Below are 7248 nucleotides of genomic sequence, written 5' to 3' on the forward strand. Positions count from 1 at the left end.
TCAATTTGTTTTCAAACCATTCCTCGAAAATATTAACTTCCATGTTCTTATGATAGTCAACATTGCACTCCTCAAGTTTTTTCCACATAATTTCAAAGCATTCGGAACCCATCTTTTACTTCCTCCGCAATGCAGAATGATTAGTCGCAATCCCTTGTTTGCAGGCATGTTAAGAGTACACATTCTCAAACCATCAGTCCACCCTTTCGTAACAGTGTCGTGAGTGTAAGGGTAAGGGTAGTTATTTGTTCTAAGTATTTGTTTCGAAATCCCATTATCATTCTGCTTTCCATAACTCCTTGACGTATGTTTATTATTTTAAATCTAAATCATAGTTTGTTCACCCAATTCTGAAGAGTTTTGTCACAGCAGCTCACGTTATGACCGGAAGTATTCAATTTCTTGAATATATTTTCAGACATAGGAATCTCATTTCTTTGGTAAGAGTCGGATATTGTTTTTTTCAATGATTTTATTAGATGAACATCTGAAGGTTTTGATAATCCCGTATCATATCGCGTCTTGCGTTCATAAGGTTTGTTTTTGACTATTTTACGTACAGTATAAAAAAGAATTTCGGTCAAATCTGATGTTGCTTGTGATAGTTTGTTCCCCTCGAAACCAAACTTGATATGTAGATTCTTATATACCTACATTGAAACATACTCTCTGTGTTTTAATATTCAAATGCATCCGAATCATATTCACTGGTATCTCTTTTTCGTATTGTTCACCATCGCTATTGGAATCACTACACTGGAAAAAGTCTGTGTTGTTATCACACTCGTTATTACTATCAGTACTTGTCCAAGGACGCCACATTTTAAATAGATAACAAAACTTTCAAGTGATTATTACTGCACCAATGTAGAATTTCAACACTCAAATCGCGATCAGTTCCTGAACTTAACATTGGTGACACGGCGGCGATAACCATCCCTGCATTCCCCGATTTCTATTGGCCACCGTAACAAAACTTCAAATTGAATTTTATGGCTCGGTTAGTAAAAATTATCCAATACGAACCGTCAATTCTACCGTCCACGTGACTATTTCGCAGCCGGTTCATTTCCATGTATTGGTTTTTTTCTTGACTTTGAGAGTGCCGCCAACTTTAAGTGTGCACAATATCGTTTACTTCAACCATACTTTGTGTATGTGTATGGTTCGAGCAATTGGAGCTTATTTTCATATGCATTATCAGTTGAAATATATGAAGGCTAGTGGCGGCCTTAGGCGTTGAGGAACAGGATAACCGCCCAGGGCCTCTCTTACAGGGGCACCGTTGCAGGGACCTTATTAGAAAACAAGTTGAAGGAGTCGTGGGATGACGTCTATAAAGAAATATGCCCAAACAAAGCTCATGAAAGTTTCAACAATATTCTTCAATATTATATTGAATTGATTTTCCCGGTGAAACGCTTCCGAAAGCAGACAAAAAAGCATAATTTTGACATTTTCACTCCGGAACTTCACGAACTGAAACACCAAGTAAACCTCTATTCAGAATGTGCTAAAGTTGATAATAATTATAAGGAGATATATAAGAGAGTGACCCAAACGTATAGGGAAAAACTAAAAGCCAGTTATAAGCAGTGCGTAAATAACAAAATGTCTATTTCCAGCAACAAAGTCAAATCAATGTGGCATATGGTACATACTATTCAAAAAAAAGAATACGTGGTAAATGAAATAAAAATTCAACAAGATGGTATTGAAGTATCAAATATAGACATGGCCAACAACTTCAATAATGAGTTCTCAAATTTCATACAGCCGCGAAATGTAGACTTCGATTACATGAATAGCAATATCTCAATATGCGAAAAATCAATGTTTTTGCGTCCACTAACGGAACCCGAAATTATAGAATTGATAAAGAGCTTAAAGCATTCAAACGCAAGTGGTTACGATGAGATATCAAACAATTTATTGAAAAAAATGTTCTTATGAACTTTGCAGCCCAATGACGTATATCATAAACTTGTCTACTGAAAATGGAATTTTTCCGGATAGTCTAAAACTAGCAAAAGTAACACCAATTTATAAAAAAGGGGATAGAAACCTCTATGAAAACTACAGGGGAATTAGCTTCCTCTCAAGTACTTCCAAGATTTTTGAACTAAATTTAAAAAATCAATTAATGTCTTTCTTCACAACAAATAACCTTTTTTCAGAAAACCAACACGGTTTCACAAAGAACAAAAGTACAGAAACAGCACTTTATGAGTTCAATGAGCATGTGGTTAATGCACTTGATGGTAAATTCCATATTTGCGGATTGTTCATAGACTTCTCCAGAGCATTCGATTGCGTTAATCATGACCTGCTATTAGGGAAATTGGAAAGATATGGTGTAAGAGGAGTTGCCCTAGATTTAATGAAATCCTACCTGGAAAATAGAGGGCAACGTGTCAGTGTTGGAAACACTCTCAGTCAGTTGGCAACCATTAGGCAGGGTGTCCCACAGGGATCAATCCTTGGACCTATGCTATTTTTGATATATGCAAATGACCTGATGAAATATTTTCAAGGATTGTCAACTATTCACACAGTAGCGTATGCAGATGACACAAATTTCATAGTGAAGGAAATTGATGTAACGACCCTACAGGAAAGAACCCAGGATGTACATAAACAAGTGAACATATGGGCAGAAAAAATCACTTAACACTCAATACATCTAAAACTGTGATGATGAAGTTCACAATTAGTAAGTGGCCCGAACATTTTGTTATCCATGAAAATGGGGATCTGCCAATTGAATCTTGTACTTCTACAAAAATGTTAGGCGTCACCTTGGACTACAAACTCACATGGACTCCTCATATTGAGACCCTCTGTATAAAATTGAGAAAAAACTGCTATGCTCTGAGATTCATGGCTAATTTTTGTAGTAAAGAGATTTTACTGAGCTTATACTATGCGACCATAAACTGCCACTTGAGATATGGAATTTTGAATTGGGGTACCGGATCTGCTGCTGAAAGAATATTTATTTTGCAAAAATATGCAGTAAGAATCATTGCCGGTATTGGTTGGAGAGAATCATGTAGAAATGCTTTTAAAAATTTCAAGATACTAACTGTTGCTGGTCTCTATATTTATGAATTGTGTATATACGTTTATAGAAACAAGCATAATACACCTTTCCAGCAACATAATTATCCAACTCGTTCTAGAGGCAAACTGATGCCCAATATTCATAGAACAACTCTTTATCAGAAAAGTTTTCTTTATCTTGGACCAAAAATGTTTAATAAATTAGAAGAATCAATTAAAATATCACCAAATCTTAACATTTTCAAATCAAGACTGAAAAAGGCACTTATTGAAAAAAATTGCTACACACTTGACGAATTTTAAACTGTTTTTTTATATTTTAATGACAAAATATCACAACTATGTGATAAAATTGATTTTCATTTATTTATAGTTATTGTTTTACATAATCGAAGCCAAACAAATAATTATATGTATATACCTATATGTATCATATTTTTAGATTATTGATTACTACAAACATTATACTCTGTAACGTGTCCTACCCTCAGACGTTTTCCTTGTCACTGTACGTATAACAATGTACTTTTTAACACGGAAATAATAAAAAATTATTATTATAATTATTATTGAAACTTAAAAATTTATTTTATTCTAAGGTGTTAAGTTGATTCAAAAGTTTCGTCCTTTTCAATGTCACGTGTTTTGCAGCTTCATATCGCAATAAATATTTATTCTACTGATCGATAGAGAAATGTGTACTCTATACAATGATGGTGTTTATTTTTTCCAAATTTTTATTTTCTGTCATTTCTCAGCTTATTACTATAAGATGTCGTTAGGCGATTTTTGGCCAATTTTTCTCTACAAATTCAACATGAACCAAAACGCCAAATGCCCAGTTGATTTTTGGGTTATTTCGGCAATGATAGTGTTACTGAACGCACTGTTCGATGTTCGAAACTTAGTCTCGAAGATGAGCCCCAAACTGATCGATCTACAGTAATCCAGAAAGAGGATTTGAGGAGTCTGGTGGATACTGCCCTATTACAAACAGTGCCTTGGATAGCGGAAGAACTGGGCAGCAGCTCTCATGCGGTTTTTGATGGGTTTGAAGGTTGTTACTCAGGTTCACTGGCACTATCTTTCGAATTCAAAAATGAAAAACTAATGTGTCAAAACTCTTTTACAGGTATGTTGGCCGTTGCCTGCATATTTTTGATGTCCAACATTCCGTCTGGAACTGCAATAGACATCAAAGGCGAAGCAATGAACGCTAGTCGATCCACAGTGCACACTACATGGTTGAAGGTTCCGGTCTCGGTATATACGGTGGACGTGGCATCTTATTGATTGTATTTGGTCTGATTCGTGTATTGTTGAGTGCTGGTAGTTAAACTTTATTTGTTAATTTCCTCTTTTCTTCACTTCACTGCGATTGCGACAATACCTTTTGTATTCAGAGAGCCGGGTTTTAGCTCATGTCGCAGTAGCCGAACATGTAATCAGAAAAGGTGTCCGTTACTTTATAGCCGCAGGTGTAGACGAAATGTTAGGCATCAAAATAAAACTGCAGTCAACAAACTACGCAACCAACGTACTTATCTCTAGCCGTGAATGTTTACAGCATTGAACAATGTTTGATTGTTTGTGTCTACGGTTTCATACGACTGCATCCTGAAAGTCGCGTTTTAGGTTAGGAAATAGATAGAAATCACAGGGATCATGATCTGATGAATGTGATGACTACTCAATTTGTGGTGTTTGAGGTTTGCAACGGCCGCCCTATATCTGGGTGCGTTATCTTGATGGATTAGAATTTTACCGATCCAAGCTAGGGCGTGTTTTTTTGTTTTTTCAGTTATTGCTCTACCCAATTTCAAGCAATCGATACGAATGAAACCTTTCAATTTCACAACACTTCCACCCTCACATGTTCGGCCGAAGGGATGCTCTTTGGATTAACTCTCTTTTTTTTTCCACTAATTTTGACCAGTCAGCAAATGCCTAGTGCAGAAGCCAAAATTAGTACAGATTTGGGGCAACATATGAAAATTACTGTAGACATAGGGGTGAAATTGCTAGGATGAGGGTTTTCAAAGTCCTTTTTCACACTATACAAAAAATTTCAAAATAAATTAATCGCTAGGATCAATAGTTAGGGGATATGGAAATGGAGGGGAATGGGAAAAAGTTTGAACTATCATAGGAGAATGATTTCAACTATATTGCCGTCATTGACGACGTTGATAATAGGGGCACGATTAATGCATATTTTCTGCATGACACCACAGGCCGTGGATCAAGCGATGTCTGCTTTTCAGCAGCTACATCATATCAGCAAGGCTCCTCTGATAAAAAGAAGAGTGGCCCAGTCGAAGCTCCAGCGCAATAGCCATGAAGAATTTCTCTCTCTCTCTCTCTCTCTCTTGCCTATTCCACCTTTTTCCTCAAAACTTGTCCAGTTATAATCATTTACGAACTGGCGTTTTGAAGAAATTTGAGGAAATATATTTTGAAATGCCGATGAACCTGAATACCAAAATAATTACTATCCTGGATAGGTGTATTACTAGGTGTAACACTTCAGAGGTTTTGCACGTTGCTGTCTAGCCAAAATATCAGTTCGTTATATCTCTAAAAATACTTTAAATACAGCAAGGTGAAAATTCTATCAAGTACTAAGGCAAGTATATACAGACCAATACTTTGGTATTGAGGTTTATCGGTATTTCAAAATATATCTCAATGGAATCTTCGAAAAATTATTACCTCTAATAATTTGTATTCGTTGTGGTATTTGCTGTGAAAAAAAATTATGTACGGAATGTTTGTCTGATTGCAATAATTAGTACCGTCTGTAAATGGAGTTTGTTTGCAAACGGTCTAATATTTTTACATTAATTCCAATCCAATACCTCTGCTGGGTTTTATATGAAGTACTAGTGCAGATTCTACAGTAATTTGAACAATGAAGTTGTTTTCAAAATCCAGAAATATGATTACAGGAGATAAGGGACCTGTAAAGAGCTCCAAACCTATTTCCTGTAATATGACACCCCAGAACAATTCCCTACCTCTGATTTTCAATTTTCTATTAGATATTGTCGAAGTAACTGTACCTATTTGTGACTGATGAAGCATTCAATATTTGGAGGAACAATTTTGAATGAAATACACTTTTTTGATAAAATGTTTGAGCAAAAAGTTATTAATGTTCATTGATGAAATTGTGGACGAAAAAACAATAAATTTAATTTCAAAGTTCAAATAAAGAAATATAATGGCATACATTATATCAGCAGTTACTAGTATATTGCATACTAATATAAAAACAGATATCAACTAATAACATGATAAGAAAGTTTCCACACGCCCTACTATATAAAGTCAAGGGAGGTATAAAAACAGGTTTATCTTCGAAAAGAGGTTGAAAAGGTTAAATACTAGATTATTTTAGTTTCACTTATAAGTTGGAATCACTGTTTTATCACGTTTCAATTGAATATGAATTGTTCATTTCTCGATTATTCAAATTGAACTGAGAGACATTATAACAACTTGTTTATTTTCATATATTCTTCAAAATCAGTACATTGAAAATTTTTTGATACTTTGTCCCTTTCACCTTATTGTTTATTTTTCACTTTCCATGAACTGAAAAAATATACATATTTCAATATCCTTTTCATAAGAAATTGTGAAAAATATTTATTCACACATCAGCAAAAAGTCAACAATGTGAAAGACAATTTTTGATGGGTCCAGAATTTGGAAACTATTTTAATTCCTAGCAGCATGAGGCTTAGATAATTTCAGGATAGGAAATTAACAATATTTTCAATTGAAATAATCTAGTGATCCAAATGACTTATTTTTAAAAAAGTTTGTTGGGTAACAGGAACAAATTATCCCCGAAAAGCAATTGTTTTCTCTCAATATTGGTTGAAGATCTTATCCAATTGCGGGTGAACGGAACAATGACAGAGTGGATTTTATTAATTGACCTGCGACGTCAACCATGGTAATGATTCTTAGGATTATACAGGGTGTCTCAGAATTTAGACAACAAGTGATATCAAAGTTATTCGTGAAACTTTAAAAATGAAATAAGGGTGGTATTTGGATGACTTTGGAATGCCCCTCTGAAATTGTTGTCACCATAGCAGTTTCCAAAAAACCACACTCAACTTTGTTTTTCCAAATGACACCTCTGTTTTTATCTCTGCGTTACTATCACATATG

Source organism: Leptinotarsa decemlineata, unplaced genomic scaffold, assembly GCF_025532065.1.
Source record: "Leptinotarsa decemlineata unplaced genomic scaffold, Ldec_3_MD MMD2_tig00003335_RagTag_RagTag, whole genome shotgun sequence".
Lineage (NCBI taxonomy): Eukaryota > Metazoa > Arthropoda > Insecta > Coleoptera > Chrysomelidae > Leptinotarsa > Leptinotarsa decemlineata.